The sequence below is a fragment of the Triticum urartu genome, chromosome 2A (genome assembly GCF_056163025.1).
Source record: "Triticum urartu cultivar PI428250 chromosome 2A, HENAU_Tu73, whole genome shotgun sequence".
Classification (NCBI taxonomy): Eukaryota; Viridiplantae; Streptophyta; class Magnoliopsida; order Poales; family Poaceae; genus Triticum; species Triticum urartu.
In genome coordinates this window covers 507,334,336-507,352,430 of record NC_141874.1, presented here as the reverse complement: position 1 = coordinate 507,352,430, position 18,095 = coordinate 507,334,336, and the positions used below count along the sequence as shown (strand labels likewise).

Sequence of the window (18,095 nt, the reverse complement as noted above, 5' to 3'; positions counted from 1 at the left end):
GTTGATGTGATCGCCGTCAGCATGCTACCCCTAGATCTACCTTCGGGATTAGTTTTAGACCTAAATAATTGTTATTTGGTGCCAGCATTAAGCATGAACATTATATCTGGATCTTGTTTGATGCGAGGCAGTTATTCATTTAAATCAGAGAATAATGGTTGTTCTATTTATATGAGTAATATCTTTTATGGTCATGCACCCTTGATGAGTGGTTTATTTTTATTGTATCTCGATGGTAGAGATACACATACTCATAGTATTGAAGACAAAAGATACAAGTTTAATAATGATAGTGCAACTTATTTGTGGCACTGCCGTTTAGGTCATATTGGTGTAAAGCGCATGAAGAAACTCCATGCTGATGAACCTTTGGAATCACTTGATTATGAATCACTTGATGCTTGCGAACCATGCCTCATGGGCAAGATGACTAAGACTCCGTTCTCCGGAACAATGAAACGAGCAACAGACTTGTTGGAAATAATACATACTGATGTATGCTGTCCGATGAGTGTTTAGGCTCGCGGCGGGTATCGTTATTTTCTGACCTTCACAGATGATTTGAGCAGATATGGGTATATCTACTTGATGAAACATAAGTATGAAACATTTGAAAAGTTCAAAGAATTTCAGAGCGAAGTAGAAAATCAACATAACAAGAAAATAAAGTTTCTACGATCTGGTCGTGGAGGTGAATATTTGAGTTATGAGTTTGGTCTTCATTTGAAACAACGCGGAGTAGTTTCGCAACTCACGCCACCTGGAACACCACAACGTAATGGTGTATCCGAATGTCGTAACCGGACTTTATTAGATATGGTGCGATCTATGATGTCTCTTACTGATTTATCGCTATCATTTTGGGGTTATGCTTTAGAGACAGGGCACCATCTAAATCCGTTGAGACGACACCATATGAACTGTGGTTTGGCAAGAAACCCAAGTTGTCATTTCTTGAAGTTTGGGGCAGCGATGATTATGTGAAAAAGCTTCAAGTTGATAAGCCCGAACCCAAATTGGAGAAATGTGTCTTCATAGGATACCCAAAGGAGACTGTTGGGTACACCTTCTATCACAGATCTGAAGGCAAGATATTTTTTGCTAAGAATGGATCCTTTCTAGAGAAGGAGTTTCTCTCGAAAGAAGTGAGTGGGAGGAAAGTATAACTTGATTAGGTAATTGTACCTACTCCCTTATTGGAAAGTACTTCATCACAGAAATCAGTTCCAATGATTCCTACACCAATTAGTGAGGAAGCTAATGATGATGATCATGAAACTTCAGATCAAGTTACTACTGAACCTCGTAGGTCAACCAGAGTAAGATCCGCACCAGAGTGGTATGATAATCCTGTTCTGGAAGGCATGTTACTTGACCATGACGAACCTACGAACTATGAGGAAGCGATGATGAGCCCAGATTCTGTGAAATGGCTTGACTCCATGAAATCTGAGATGGGATCCATGTATGAGAATAAAGTGTGGAGTTTGGTTGACTTGCCCAATGATCGTCAAGCCATAGACAATAAATGGATCTTCGAGAAGAAAACTGACGCTAACGGTAATGTTACTGTCTATAAAGCTCGACTTGTTGCGAAAGGTTTCCGACAAGTTCAAGGAGTTGACTACAATGAGACCTTCTCACCCGTAGCAATGCTTAAGTCTGTCCGAATCATGTTAGCAATTGCCGCATTTTATGATTATGAAATTTGGCAAATGGATGTCAAAATTGCATTCCTAAATGGATATCTTAAAGAAGAGTTGCATATGATGCAACCAAAAGGTTTTGTCGATCCTAAAGGTACTAACAAAGTGTGTAAGCTCCAGCGATCCATTGCTGGACTGGTGCAAGCTTCTTGGAGTTGGAATATACACTTTGATAGTGTGATCAAAGCATATGGTTTTATACAGACTTTTGGAGAAGCTTGTATTTACAAGAAAGTGAGTGGGAGCTCTGTAGCATTTCTAATATTATATGTGGATGATATATTGTTGATTGGAAATAATACAAAATTTCTGGATAGCATAAAAGGATACTTGAATAAGAATTTTTCAATGACAGACCTCGGTGGAGCTGCTTATATATTAGGCATCAAGATCTATAGAGATAGATCAAGATGCTTAACTAGACTTTCACAAAGCACATACCTTGATAAAGTTTTGAAGAAGTTCAAAATGGATCAGTCAAAGAAAGGGTTATTGCCTGTGTTACAAGGTGTGAAGTTGAGTCAGACTCAATGCCCGACCACTTCAGAAGATAGAGAGAAAATGAAAGTCATTCCCTATGCCTCGGCCATAGGTTCTATGATGTATGCAATGCTGTGTACCAGTCCTGATGTGTGCCTTGCTATAAGTTTAGCAGGGAGGTACCAAAGTAATCCAGGGGTGGATCACTGGACAACAGTCAACAACATCCTGAAATACCTGAAAAGGACTAAGGATATGTTTCTCGTTTATGGAGGTGACAAAGAGCTCATCGTAAATGGTTACGTCGATGCAAGCTTTGACACTGATCCGGATGACCCTAAGTCACAAACTGGATACATATTTATTTTGAATGGTGGAGCTGTCAGTTGGTGCAGTTCCAGGCAGAGCCTTGTGGCAGGATCTACGTGTGAAGCGGAGTACATAGCTGCTTCGAAAGCAGCAAATGAAGGAGTCTGTATGAAGGAGTTCATATCCGATCTAGGGGTAATACCTAGTGCATTGGGACCAATGAAAATCTTTTGTGACAATACTGGTGCAATTGCCTTGGCAAAGGAATCCAGATTTCACAAGAGAACCAAGCACATGAAGAGACGCTTCAATTCCATCCGCGATCAAGTCAAGAAGGGAGACATAGAGATTTGCAAGACACATACAGATCTGAATGTTGCAGAACCATTGACTAAGCCTCTCTCATGAGCAAAACATGATGAGCACCAAGACTCCATGGATGTTAGAATCATTACTATGTAATCTAGATTATTAACTCTAGTGCAAGTGGGAGACTGAAGGAAATATGCCCTAGAGGCAATAATAAAGTTGTTATTTATATTTCCTTATATCATGATAAATGTTTATTATTCATGCTAGAATTGTATTAACCGGAAACTTAGTACATTTTTGAATACATAGACAAACAGAGTGTCCCTAGTATGCCTCTACTTGACTAGCTCGTTAATCAAAGATGGTTAAGTTTCCTAGCCATAGACATGTGTTGTCATTTGATGAACAGATCACATCATTAGAGAATGATGTGATGGACAAGACCCATCCGTTAGCTTAGCATTATGATCATTTAGTTTTATTGCTATTGCTTTCTTCATGACTTATACATGTTCCTCTAACTATGAGACTATGCAATTTCCGAACACCGGAGGAACAGCTTGTGTGCTATCAAACGTCACAACGTAACCGTGTGATTATAAAGATGCTCTACAGGTGTCTCCGATGGTGTTTGTTGAGTTGGCATAGATTGAGATTAGGATTTGTCACTCTGTGTATCGGAGAGGTATCTCTAGGCCCTCTTGGTAATGCACATCACTATGAGCCTTGCAAGAAATGTGTATAATGAGTTAGTCATGGGATGATGCATTATGGAACGAGTAAAGAGACGTGCCGATAACGAGATTGAACTAGGTATGATGATACCGACGATCGAATCTCGGGCAAGTAACATACCAATGACAAAGGGAACAACGTATGTTGTTATGCGGTTTGACCGATAAAGATGTTCGTAGAATATGTAGGAACCAATATGAGCATCCAGGTTACGCTATTGGTTATTGACTGGAGATGTGTCTTGGTCATGTCTACATAGTTCTCGAACCTGTAGGATCCGCACGCTTAACATTCGATGATGATTTGTATTATGAGTTTATGTGATTTGATGAACCGAAGTTTGTTCGGAGTCCCGGATGTGATCATGGACATGACGAGGAGTCTCGAAATGGTCAAGACATAAAGATTGATATATTGGAAGGTTGTGTTTGGACACTGGAATGGTTTCGGAAAGGTTCGGGCCTTTTCTAGAGTACCGGGGGTTACCAAAACCCCTCCGGGGAGTTAATGGGCCTTCATGGGCCCTAGTGGAGAGAGGAGGCGGCGGCCAGGTGGTGGAGCGCGCCCCCAAGCCCAATCCGATTTGTACTAGGGTTGGGGGGGGGGGCGGCCCCCCTTTCCTTCTCCTCTCCTCCTCCTTCCCTTCTTCTCTTAGTGGGAATAGGAAGGGGGGGGGCGAATCCTATTTGGAGCGGGAGTCCAAGTAGGACTCACCCATGGCGTGCCCCCCTTGGGCCGGCCACCTCTCCTCCCCCCTTTATATACGTGGGAGGGGGGCACCCCAAAGGCACACCAAGTCTTCTCTTCCCCGTGTGCGGTGCCCCCCTCCACAGTTACACACCTCGATCATATTATCATAGTGCTTAGGCGAAGCCCTGTGCCGGTAACTTCATCGTCACCGTCACCACGCCATCATGCTAACAGAACTCTCCCTCGGCCTCAGCTGGATCAAGAGTTCAAGGGACATCATCGAGCTAAACGTGTGCTGAACGTGGAGGTGCCGTACGTTAGGTGATTGGATCAGTTGAATCGCGAAGACGTTCGACTACATCAACCGCAGTACTAAATGATTCCGCTTTCGGTCTACGAGGGTACATGGACACAATCTCCCCTCTCGTTGCTATGCATCTCCTAGATATATCTTGCGTGATTGTAGGTAATTTTTTTGAAATACTGCGTCCCCCAACAAACATGCCCTGCAAAAACAAGTTAGACGTCCTGTGCTTTGTTGTTGCAAGTTTTACGTGGTTGCTACAGGCTTCTAGCAAGAAGCATTCTTACCTATGCAAAAACCACTACGGTAATTCATCAAGTTTGTTGTTTGAGCCTTCTTCAAGGATCAGCCATAGTAAAATTTCATTCAGCTAAAGTAGGAGAAACCGACACCCGCTAGCCACCTTTATGCAAAACTAGTTGCACCTCAGTTGGTGGAACCGATCTCATGTGCATGGATTGGTAAGGTTGGTCCAGGCCGCTTCATCCCACAATACCGCCGAATGAAAATAAGACGTTGGTGTTAAGCAGTATGACTATCACCTCCCACAACTCTTTGTGTTCTACTCGTGCGTATCATCTACGCATAGACCTGGCTCAGATGTCACTGTTGGGAAACACTGCGTGGAAGACAAAAAAATTCTACGCACACACAAGATCTATCCATGGATATGCATAGCAACAAGAGGGGAGAGTGTGTCTACATACCCTCGTAGACTGTAAGCAGAAGCGTTTGACAACGCATATGATGTAGTCAAACTTTCTTCGCGATCTAACCGACCGAGTACCGAACGTACGACACCTCCGCGTTCAACACAAGTTCAGCTCGGTGACGTCCACGCCTTCTTGATCCAGCAAGACGACAAGGTAGTGGATGAGTTTCGACAGCAAGACAGCGTGGTGACGGTGATGGAGAAGTTATCTCCACAGGGCTTCGCCTAAGCACTACGAAAATATGACCGGGGTGTAAACGGTGGATGGGGACGCCGCACACAGCTAAGACAATCTTGTGTGTTGTGCTAGGCTCCCGCGCCCACATACCTATATGTGGGGGTGGAGGGAGCAGCCAGGAGGCGCCCCCAGGTAGGCTGAATCCTACTTGGGGTCCTCCCCCAAGTGCCCTCCCTTTCCTTGTATAAGTGCGGGAGGAAGGAAGGAGGAGGTGGCGCCCCCCTTTCCTTTCTCCTCTCAGGAGGGAAAGGTAGGAGTGGCCACCCCTTCCATTTCCTTCCCATAGGGCCGGTCAACCAAGGGAAGGGGCGCACCAGCCCCCTTGTGGGCTGGTCTATCCCCCCTTTGGCCCATAAAGCCCATACACTTGCCGGGGGTACCCAGAACCCCTTTCGGTGACCCGATGAGTACCCGATGCACCCAAAACTATTTCGGTGTCCGAATACCATCATCGTATATATCAATATTTACCTCTCAACCATTTCAAGACTCCTCGTCATGTCCGTGATCTCACCCGGGACTCTGAACAACATTCGGTCACCAAATCATATAACTCATATAACACTATATCGTCAACGAACGTTAAGCGTGCGGACCCTACGAGTTCGAGAACTATGTAGACATGACCGAGACACCTCTCCGGTCAATAACCAATAGAGGAACCTGGATGCCCATATTGGCTCCTACATATTCTACGAAGATCCTTATTAGTCGAATCGTTATGACAACATACGTAATTCCCTTTGTCCATCGGTATGTTACTTTCCCAAGATTCGATCATCGGTATCTTCGTACCTAGTTCAATCTTGTTACCAATAAGTCTCTTTACTCATTCCGTAATACGCCACCTCGTGAGTAACTCCTTATTCATTTGCTTGCAAGCTTATGATGTGTATTACCGAGAGGGCCCAAAGATACCTCTCCGATACTCAGAGTGACAAATCGTAATCTCGATCTATGCCAACTCAATAAACACCTTCGAAGATACCTGTAGAGCATCTTTATGATCACCCAGTTACGTTGTGAGGTTTGATAGCACACAAGGTATTCCTCCGATATCTGGGAGTTGCATAATCTCATAGTCGAAGGAATATGTATTTGACATGAAGAAAGCAATAGCAATAAACTGAACGATCAATATGCTAAGCTAACGGATGGGTCTTGTCCATCACATCATTCTCCTAATGATGTGATCCCGTTATCAAATGAAAACACATATCCATGGTTAGGAAATCTTAACCATCTTTGATCAACGAGCTATTCTAGTAGAGGCTTACTGGGGACATGGTATTTGTTTATGTATTCACACATGTATTTAAGTTTTCGATCAATACAATTCTAGCATGAATAATAAACCTTTACCATGATTAAGGAAATATAATAATAACCATTTTATTATTGCCTCTAGGGCATATTTCCATCATTGTTTCCTTGGATTCATCTTGTATTTCATTTGGATCTCATGTACTTCTCTAGTGGATGTGTAATTGGGCCTTGTTTGAGTGATTTCTCCTTTGTGTTCTTATGAGTTCATCCCTTTGTCCCCCTCCAGGTGTCAAAAGATATCCCTTAGGGTTCCACCCTACAACACATACCCCTCGCACTCGACGAGTCAAGTGTGAAGACCCTTGCTCATTTTCCACTACATCTAGGCGCCGATGTAGCACGCCACTAAGGATGTGATGACCCGATCTTCACTCACTTGCCACCGTATCCAGATCAAGATATGCCGCGCCACCAAGGGGGTGACGGCTCGGTTGTTGCCCATTCGACACCACACCCAGGTTTCAATGTGGCGCGTTGCTGAGAGGCTTATGCCCCAACAAAAATCTTTTGGGTTACATTTCCATAAGAGTGGCTGAGATTTTACGTTGGCTCGTCAAGCCTATCACAACCCTCCTCCTTTACCCGGGCTTGGGAACGGCTACGTTGAGACAACATAGGCAGAGTTGAAAGAAAAAACAAACATAAAGAGAAAAAGAAAAACTGGTTCAGGAACCTTCTAAAGGTTCCCTAAACCGGAAAACCCACGCCGAAAACCTCTAGAAGGTTCTCGAAACCAAGATCGCTGAAATGACTAAACGGGATGGCCCAAGCCGATCGATCGGCCGATATCCGTGTGCGAAACCACAATAGTTTGACGTAGTGAGCGTCGGCTAGGGAATTCCATAGGACCTCCCTTTGTTATAGGATCATTAAAGTGGACCGAGATCAGGTGACTTGCCTCAACATGTGCCATCACATCTGCCATCCAAATACCATCCAACGGACAGTAGTAATGCAAAGCAAAAAATCTCCCGCACTAGTCGTCCCACGCATCCAGCACAACACAACAAAAAGAGAGAATTCCTTATTTAACATTGTCTTAAAATATTTTCTCCATATTTGATATTAAAAAATGTTTTCTTCCCTATGTAACACCGACTCTAAATTTTATGCCCTTTATGACACTTTTGTCCATTTTAATCCTTATCGGTGTTAAATGACATGGGAAAAATACCGTTTTGCCCCTCATGTGATATGTGACCAAAATTTTATTAGATGCTAATAATCAGAAAAATAAATGTCCAGCCAGCTTCGCTTGCTCTATGCAGCTACGCAGCTGACCCCTTGTAGACTAAACAATGAAACAATAAAGAGAAATCAACAGGATCGTCTTTGGGCCTGTGGCTATCAAATAGCGTTTCTATGCGTGTTGTGGCAGTTGTGCTAGTGCTATGGTCAGAATTGTCTATTTTTTTGATAACCAGAATTGTCTAGTTAGCTTAGCAAGGTACACGTACTACCAATCGGGGGTGTTACTATTACCTTGTACTTTTGTACTTTTAAAATGAGATTCATGGACACTAGCACCCAGGACATATTTTTATAGAATAAGTCCACCCAAGTGAGAAATCAGAAATTCGCTCCTGACGGTATTCGAACTTTGGCCGCAGGGTGCATCACCGTGGCCCTTTGCCACTAGGCTACAGTCTTGTTCTCTACTTTTGTACTTTTGAAAATTTTAAATTATTTTCAAAACAAACTAGTCAATAGTTATTTATAAATTACAATGCCAGCTTTTTTAGAGGAAACAAAACACCATAACACCAAATTTTGCCTTGTCCTTTTGTATTTAGCCTAGAACTACATTTTGTCTTGAAAATGCAGAATAGGGATAGAGAAAAAAAATGAGACCAACCCAAGGGCTAACCCTCATTGGCTTTTCTTTATAGGAGAAACTCCGTGAGCACCGCGCGTCCGTGGCGGGACTCGAACTCGGGTGGGCTGGCAGCAACCTCAGCTGCCCAGCCAACGGGTCGACGCCCCGTGAGGAGAAACTGCACGAATAAGAAAGACGCACCAGGGAAGACTCGCACGTGTGTGTGTGTGGCCTCATAAATCTGTTCTAGCCAAAATACTATCGAATGAACTTGCATGCTAGAACAGATCATCACCCTCACAAAGGTGGAGGCGTCAAGAACTGGGTGAAACTGATGGCGCCATTGCAAATTGCACACAAACAAATTTAGCACAAGAAATAACAGTAGACTAATCGAGGAAGAGGATAGGGGATCTGTGAAGAGTTGATGACGGCAACGCCTCATGCGATCACTAGGGCATCATGCGTCATCGGTGGAGCGGGGAGCTTGGCCTGGTGGTGCTCCTCCTCGGCCCGCGGCAGCGCATCGCGGCAACAGTTTTTCCGCCCTGATGGGGTGCTCCTTTTTGGTCCTCGCGACTAAGCAGCGCTGCCTCTCCTCTGCGACGGCGGCGGCAGCGCCTGCGCTAGAGACACCCGCTTCAGACCCTCCTTTTTCTCACCATGATTTCCTTCTGTTGTATTGTGACGAAAATGGAGTGGAAAGTTTCCGCTTTTTCGGAGGAAAAATGGGAATGGAGACGAAATATGAAAACGGAAACGAAAATTTGCAAAACGGAAATGAAAATGGAATTTTTTATGTGAAAACGGAAACAAAAGCGGAACAGCGTTTTCTGGTGGAACATATGTGAATACGAAACTTTCCATTTTCGTGAATATGGAGTTTCCGTTACTACTATAGGCATATGACTGCTTTGTAGCCCAACTACCAAACAACGCACAATGTAATAAGCAGAATGTATCATTTGATGACCAACTTCTACTACCACACAGGTACTCTGTAGTTGTCGGACCTGACGAGAGAGTTCAGATGAGATCGAGCGAAAGAGCCGGAGGTAGACGAACGAGGGAGAGAGGTTTGAGCTGCCTAATTGTCGCAGCGTTTTCTGTTTCTCATTCCTTTTCTTAAGCATCTACCAAAACAGAAGTAACAACCCCTCCCGACGCCTAGCTGTGATCCACGGCTATCGTGCCATCCCACGATTGCATCACACGGCATAATCGGCGTCCGAGAGGGTTGAGACAAAAAAGAGAGAAAAGGAAACTGGGAATGTGCATGGCGCACTCCCTCCTATCTACTTGCATGGGCACGTCACATCATCGTGCATGCAACATTATTAAACAGAAAACAAATCTCCTAGCACTACATGAGCTTAGTAGAGCCAATAATTCTCCCCCTTAAGCTCATGGTTTCTTGCTGCATTCCATGACCGCCAACTTCTGCCTCATCTCAATGAACCGCACCTTGCCCGGGGCTTTCGTCAAGATATCTACTCGTTGGTTCTGTGTCCCAATGTGATCAATCTCGACGATTCTTTCTTCAACACAGTCACGGATGAAATGAAACTTCACGTCGATGTGCTTACTGTGGTCATGGTGTACTGGATTATTCGTGAGCTCTATGGCTGACTTGTTGTCCACTAGGAGCTTGAAGCTTGCTGGCTTTTGTCCCTGCAACTCAGCTAGGAGGCGACTCAACCAAATACCTTGGCATGTGGCTGCACCGGCTGCAACATATTCAGCCTCGCAGGAGCTGGTGGCGACCACCTTTTGTTTCTGGGAGGTCCAGCTGACGGGATTCTCTCCAAGGAAAAAGACCTGCCCAGAGGTGCTTTTGTGGTCGACCACATCTCCGGCGTGATCAGTATCACTGTACCCAACCAAAGGAGCCCCTCCATTTCCTGCCTTGTAGTGACATCCATAGTGTTTGATCCCTTGGACATATCTCAGAATCTGCTTAATGGCTGTCCAGTGATCGTTACTTGGACTCTCCATGAAGCGGCTTACGATCCCAACCGCATGAGCGATGTCAGGACGAGTGTGCACAAGATACCGAAGGCTCCCGATCACGCTCCTGTACAGAGTGGCGTCGAAGGGTTTTGACCCATCCTCCTTCCCGAGCTTCAGCCTGCACTCCATGGGAGTGTGACAACTGTTGCAGCCGTCCATGCCCGCCTCCTGCAGAATCTTTGCCGCATAACTCTGCTGACAAAGTGTGATCTCCCCCTCTTTCTGCAACACTTCTATCCCCAAGTAGTAAGTAAGGAGGCCAAGATCACTCATCTTGAAATGTTTCTGCATCTGGGCCTTGAAGTCCTTGATTGAGTCCACGTGGGTGCCCGTGATTATTAGGTCATCCACATACACTCCAACCAGTAAGTATGAGTCTTTCTTTCCACGACGATAAACAGCATGCTCAAGCAGACTGCGAGTGAACCCGAGAGCAGTCATGGTTTCATCCAGTTTTGCGTACCACGCCCAAGGTGCCTGACGGAGTCCATACAACGCCTTCCTGAGTTTCAGAACTGCTCCTTCACTTCCAGCAGCGGCATAACCAGGTGGCTGCGATACATAGACCTCCTCCGCTAACTCCCCGTTGAGAAAAGCAGACTTCACATCCATGTGATGCACTTCCCAGCGTGAGTGAGCAGTGAGAGCTAGGAGAAGCCGCACTATTTCCATGTGCGCTACTGGCGCAAATACCTCTTCGAAATCGATGCCTTCTTTCTGAGCATAGCCCTTTGCCACTAATCGAGCTTTGTGCTTCACGATGTTGCCGAGTGGATCCCTCTTGACCTTGAAAACCCATTTCAGTCCAATGGCTTCGTGCCCACGCGGCAGAGAGGCGATCTCCCACATATGTTTCTCCATTATGCACCTCATCTCTTCGTCCATGGCTGCTTTCCATGCCGAACCATCCAGGGCCGCATCAACATTGCGGGGCTCTTCAGCGCTGAGGAGGCAACTCTCCATCTGCTCGCGTACTGCTTCCCCCTCCGTTTCCGCTAGGACGTCGGAGACGAGCCGATAGCGGAGAGGACCAAAGTGAGGTCCAAAGTCCGTGTCCCGACACTCTTAATCACCAGAGAGAGGCGTTGCCCAGCGCATGGCTCCAGCGATCCCCGGTGAGACCGAGTCAGACTGTGGCGTCCCAGTGTTCGGAGGTGACGACCCAAGTGTTGGTGTAGAGGGCGTGCCCTCGCTGTTGTCTGAGGCACATACGAAGCCCCCTCCGGTGTCTAACTCGTGCACTCCGCGGTCTGTGGCATAGACCACGGTGAAGGTTGAGGGTGGAGTGGATGCTGCAGTCGTTGTAGACGGACTTGGAGTCGAAGAATTCCATGACCACACCCTGCTCTCTTCAAAGATCACGTCACGGGATACCTGAACTTTCTTTGACACCGGATCATAAACACGATAGGCCTTGGAACCTTCCTCATATCCTACAAAGATCATTGGAGTAGAGTAGTCCGATAGCTTGGTAATGCCAGGCCCTGTCTTCTTCACATGAGCAGTACAGCCGAAGGTTCTCAGGTGATGCACGCTCGGTTTTCGGCCGTGCCAGGCCTCGTATGGAGTAACACCGTCCAGACTCCTGGAAGGAGCTCTATTCAGCAAGTAAACAGCAGTTTTTACAGCCTCCACCCAAAAGTATGCCGGAACTCTCATGCTTTTCAGTAGACACCGAGCCATTTCGACCACGGACTGATTCCGTCGCTCCACCACGCCGTTTTGCGGGGGAGAATATGGTGCAGTAGTGTAGTGCTTGACTCCAATACTTTCACAGTACTCTTTGAACTCTATGGAGTTGAACTCACCACCTCGGTCTGAACTGAATGCACGAAGCTTGCACCTTCCTTCGGCCTCTGCCATGATCTGAACTTTTTTAAATCTGTCAAAGGCTTCGTCCTTGGACTTGAGCAGCTCTAACCACATATACCGGCTGAAATCATCCACTATCAATAGAAAGTATTTGTTTCCACCAGGCGTGGTAGGCGAGATTGGGCCGCAAAGATCAGTGTGTACCAACTCCAGCCCTTTCTCTACACGGTATGCTGAGGTATGTGGGAATGGTGCTCTATGCTATTTTCCGAGAGAACACCCATCATAATACTCTTGGACGTGATCTATGTGCGGCACCCCTCGAACCATCTGCTTTGTATACATGGCCCTCAGTGCACGGAAGTGAAGGTGACCCATCCTGGCGTGCCAGCGCCAAGTCTCATCTTCAGCCCGTGTTAGTAAGCATGTTGGTCCATCGATAGATAACACGCCTGTGTAAAGCCTGCTCTCTGTTCTCTTGATGCGAGCGAGGAGGTGTTTGCATGGATCTTGTACTGTCATGACACCACTCTCTATCCCAATGGTACAGCCCGCCTCATCCAGCTGCCCAACAGAGATGATGTTACTCTTGAGACTGGGTATAAAATACACCTCTGTTAGCACGCGCTGATCGCCGCTCTTGCACCGAAAGACAACAGATCCGCGCCCACAGATGGCTACCTTGGAACCGTCTCCGAACCTGACCGTGCCGTGCACTTCCTCGTCCAAAGCTGCAAACATGCCCCTCTCACCAGTCATATGGCTGCTCACGCCGGTGTCGAAGAATCAAACCTCGTCGGGCGACGGGACAGGGATAACCTTCTCTTCATTGAGGAAAAAGGCCTGTGGCGCGGCGATCTGCGTGGTGACCGGCCTGGTGACCACGGCCATGAGAAGACCCTGATCATGCTCTTTGCCGCGGACCAGGTTGGCCTGCTCCTATTTCCCTTGTTGCTCTTCAGCCTTGATCCGATTCCAGCAGTCCTTTTTCCAATGCCCTGGTTTATTGCAGTAGTGGCACTTTCCTTTTTTCTTGCCGCTCGAGCCGCTGCCAGAGCCGCCTACGCCGCCACCGCACGATGGTGGCTTACCGCCGCCTTGTGTCTTGGGTTTGGACGGCGATTTTCCCTTTCCCCCACCGCTGCTTCCACCTGAGGACGCGCCCGCGCCGTAGCTCTGCCGTTCACGGGCGAGCCACTCCTTGTGGGTGAGAAGAAGCCGCCCGCCGGACTGCCCCGCGTCGTCGAGGCTGTAATGAGCCTCACAAGCTGAGAACCGCCCGACGAGCTCCTCGATGGTCATCGTCTTCAGATCGATGAGGCTTTCAATTGCCATCTCCATCTGACGATATTTCCGCGGCACCACGCGGAGGAATTTCTGTACAGCCTTGTGTTCCGTCACGGGATCGCCGTAGAGCTCCAGATCAGAGACAAGACCGGCGAGGCGCAGACCAAAATCCTCGACAAACTCGCCTTCTTTGAAGCGCGAATCTTCAAACTCGCGGCGGCGCACCTGCGCCTTGGCCTCGCGAGCCCGCTCGCTCCCCATGCGGAGCGTCTTGATGGTCTCCCACGCCTTCTTCACCGAATCCTACGCGGCCAGCACGCGCATCAACTCCGGCGGAACGCCGGTGAGGAGGATCTGCAACGCGCGCCGATTGTCATTCTCGTCGGCGCCATCCTCGATCACCGCGGTCCAGACGCGGGTGACTTGCAGCTTAACCTACATCACAAGCGCCCAGTCCTGGTAATTGGTACGGGTGAGCATCATGGCCGTCCCCGACTCCTCACGCACGACGCGCTCCACCGCGCGGAGCTCACCGCTGCCGTTGTCGCTGCCGGTGAGATGCGCTATCGGAGCCTTGGACGTTGGCGTCTTCGGCGGCGACTTGGTCCTGGTCTTGCTCGCCTTCTCCTCCATGCTATCCGACATGGTACGCCGCGGATCGGACACCGCCGGCCACCGGAGAGTGGATCGAACACCACGGCTCTGATACCAATTGTAGTTGTCGGACCTGACGAGAGAGTTCAGATGAGATCGAGCGAAAGAGCCGGAGGTAGACGAACGAGGGAGAGAGGTTTGAGCTGCCTAATTGTCGCAGCGTTTTCTGTTTCTCATTCCTTTTCTTAAGCATCTACCAAAACAGAAGTAACAATCCCTCCCGATGCCTAGCTGTGATCCGCGACTATCGTGCCATCCCACGATCGCATCACACAGCATAATCAGCGTCCGAGAGGGTTGAGAAAAAAAGAGAGAAAAGGAAACTGGGAATGTGCATGGCGCACTCCCTCCTATCTACTAGCATGGGCACGTCACATCATCGTGCATGCAACATTATTAAACAGAAAACAAATCTCCTAGCACTACATGAGCTTAGCAGAGCCAATATACTCAACTAGACCCTATATGAAATTGTCTAGCACTATTATAATAGTACCCTAAGTTGTTAACACAACCATTTTATTTTGTAGTCATGTTAACAATTCATTTTTTTTGTTTCTAGGGAGTTTTAAGTTCCGGTCAACACACACTTTTGTTTCCGTATCCGCTCTGTATTTCATGTCTGTTTTCAGTAGTATATGTTTTCGTATTCATTTTCGGGGTTTCTGTATTCGTTTTCATCACTATAAAAAAATATAAAAACAAATGTGGTAGTACCTAGTTCCGTCTGTTTCCGCTCCATTTTCATCCCTCCCTCCTTTTCCCGCCGCGATTTCCTTGTGTTGTGTTGTGGGCTTGTGGCGGATGCCTGGTTGGTCAAGTGTAGAGTTTTTTTGGCACTGTTGTCATTTGGATGGAATTGGGGTGTCACATGTGATGGTGCATGTTGCAGCGTGACTTGCCAAGTCACCTAACCCTGGTCCAGCATGAGCACACACACGTACAAAAAGGCATGAAAGAAATATGAAAAAGGACTACCAAGTGCAGACTATTCTTTCATCTGAGCAAGAGTTCTTGGCTCATCTTGTTTCCTGTTCAAGACGAGCTTGTGCAATGGATTGGGAAAAATTCACTATGTGAACAACCAAAAATTGACTCCTGTCCTAAGTAGGATGTGCAGTTTGTATACATGGAAGCATTATGTTTGTATATTTCGCAGGCAGAAATGCAGGTATCATCCCGTTATTATGTTCTTCCCTTCGCTTTTATCTTTTCTCCGCTTTTATTTGGGCGAGTGATGCACTTGGGATTTACATGGAAACGGAGGAAGACACGGCCCCGAAGTGAAAAGAGACTTGCAAAGGTTCAGAGAAAACAAAAGACCCAACCACTGGTCAACTTGCGAAGGTTCACTTCTCAACAAAATAAAATAAAATAAGACTTGCCAAGGTGCAAAGGTTCAGAGAAAACAAAGACCCAACCACTGTTCCAACTTGGAAAGGTTCAGAGAAAACAAAGCATTCAGTCCAAGGATACCACCCGTTCAACTACATTCAGAAATGTATAGCAATTACCCTATTCCCTGATAAGAAAATCAGAACACCTCGTCCCCTCAAGTCACAAATGAACTTGACAGGTAGCTCAACGATAGAGCTTCACACAACATTATATAGCTAGCTGCTGCTTATCTCGGAAGCACAACACACAAACCAACTATAGTATTTTTCTCAATTCAGGTAAACCACATCCTCAACAGAGCGTGTTGAGAGCATCAGTATTCCACCACGCACGCCGAGTATGGGATAAAAGATGGAGATCATTCACGCTAAATCGGCCAAATGATTAAATGATACTACTGCATTTCACCACTGCAGTTGGACGATACTAGTACATGTTCAACAGCCATAAGCGAATGATGCGCAACACAGATAGATAGACATTCGGTAGGTTCCACCACACGGGACTGATAACTTAAACTACCACACGAGTCTTGATAACTTAAACGAGAACATGATAAGTTGATAAGCTGGTGGATTTAATTGTCGGCGGCCGACCTCCTAGTTGCTGTTCATGCCTTCCAGCGGCGGGGGCGCTAATTGGCCTCCTGACAGTGATGGTGCGGCCGCCAAGCTCCTGGCCGCCCATGCCCTAGATGGCGTTGTTCATCGAGTTGTTGCCCCCGAAGTTGATGAAGCCGAACCCATGGGATCTGCCCATCTCCCGGTCGGTGACGATCTGACAAATCAAGACACGACCCAGCGATTCAGCGCACATGGAAAGTTCACCAGATCTATGTGTAAACGAGGGAAAGTAAACCTAGAAACCCTAGAAAACAACAAGGTGACATGTACAATCCATCCAAAACTAACAAACTTGCAAGCAATGAACAAAACATCAAAGTGTACATTTTTTTCGGGTAGAAGCATCATACTACAGTACCATCAAGCAACTTCCAAGCACGAACACGAATTACACAATGCCGATGAACACCGCCACAGGCCACCTATGGAGATCGACCCCGTGTCCACACGGGAAAAGGGAGCAAACTATAGCAAAGATCCGAACCCAACCGCAACTGTACATGCGCGGGACCCTGGCCCCACTCGTCGCCGGCGCTGACTGGAGAGGGGAGGGGGCGACGACGGAAGATCTACGGAGTACGACTGTAGAGAGAGGTGGAGGACCAAAGTCAAAGACAAAGCCTTTCACATCAAGAAACCTTCACTGACCTTGGCGCTGAGCGGGCGGTAGGCGTGGAAGGCGTTCTCGAGCGAGTGCTCATTGGTGCTCCAGGGGAGGTTGCCAACATAGGTGCGGTACTCGACCCCCGAGCGGTCCTTCCAGTCTGAATCCCACCACGGCGCCGACATTGCACTCGATATAAACCCTACCGGCGCGGAGAATCGAGGCTTTTTTTAGGTTTGGTGGGCGTCAGTGAGGCCGGGGCAGCGGGCAGTGGTGGCGTGAGACAAATGATTGAGGATGCGTGGGTGAGGCGATACGATGGCAGTATATATACAGGGTACAACTACACGCATGGCGTGGCAAACTTTTTTTTAAACCAGAAACGACTCAGGTGTAGATCGTTTTGCTCTCCCGTGCCGGCTGGAACCCTAACTGCCGCCTGGAGAGGCCAATATTCCAGCGCCGTCCTTTGGCGGTTCCTCTCCGCCGGTGACTTCAGTCGTTGGTGGTGAGAGGCGGAGCCAGGTTAGCATTGAGCCCTGGGCCAGCTTCATTGCTGCATCAATCTACAGTGATCAACAGTACCAAAAGCACCACATTCAACGAAGGCTGCTCACGCTACGCCCCGGGCCAAGGCCCCCAGGCCTGGGGTGTAGCTCCGCCACTGGTGGTAAGGTGGGTCGTCGTATCCACGCATGTGGATCGTTTGTTACTTCTTTGTAGTCTAGAATTTTAGGTTGGAAGGGGCATGGAAATGGTAGGATCTGGCGACGCGCCTCCGCCCGCGGCGAGCGCCGCGCCCGGTGTCCCCGCCCGCCCTGACCCCTTGTCGGAGCTTCCGCCGCCCTCGCCATTGTAGGTGTCACCGGTTACGCCTTCCCCGGCTCTTGCCGCGGACACCCCCGCCGCCCCGGCGCGGCTCCGCTGGGCGGATTTGGCCGACGATGATGCCGAGTCCTCCCCTCCCCCGGCGGTTCCCTCTGCCACACGGTTAGCCCTCCCTCCCCCAGCCCCTAGGAAAGTCGCGCCGCCCTGCGTGGCCGGCAGCTCAGCCCCCCTCACGTGGGGCTCTCCTTCTG

At 47.8% G+C, this 18,095-nt stretch overlaps 2 pseudogenes; both read right to left on the bottom strand.

The window, feature by feature from the left end:
* Positions 1-10,032: 10,032 nt before the first annotated feature.
* On the bottom strand, positions 10,033-10,767 carry LOC147985662 (secreted RxLR effector protein 161 pseudogene; annotated as a pseudogene).
* Positions 10,768-16,399: 5,632 nt separating this feature from the next.
* LOC125532060 (glycine-rich RNA-binding, abscisic acid-inducible protein-like) lies at positions 16,400-17,201 on the bottom strand (annotated as a pseudogene).
* Between the last annotated feature and the right edge of the window lie 894 nt (positions 17,202-18,095).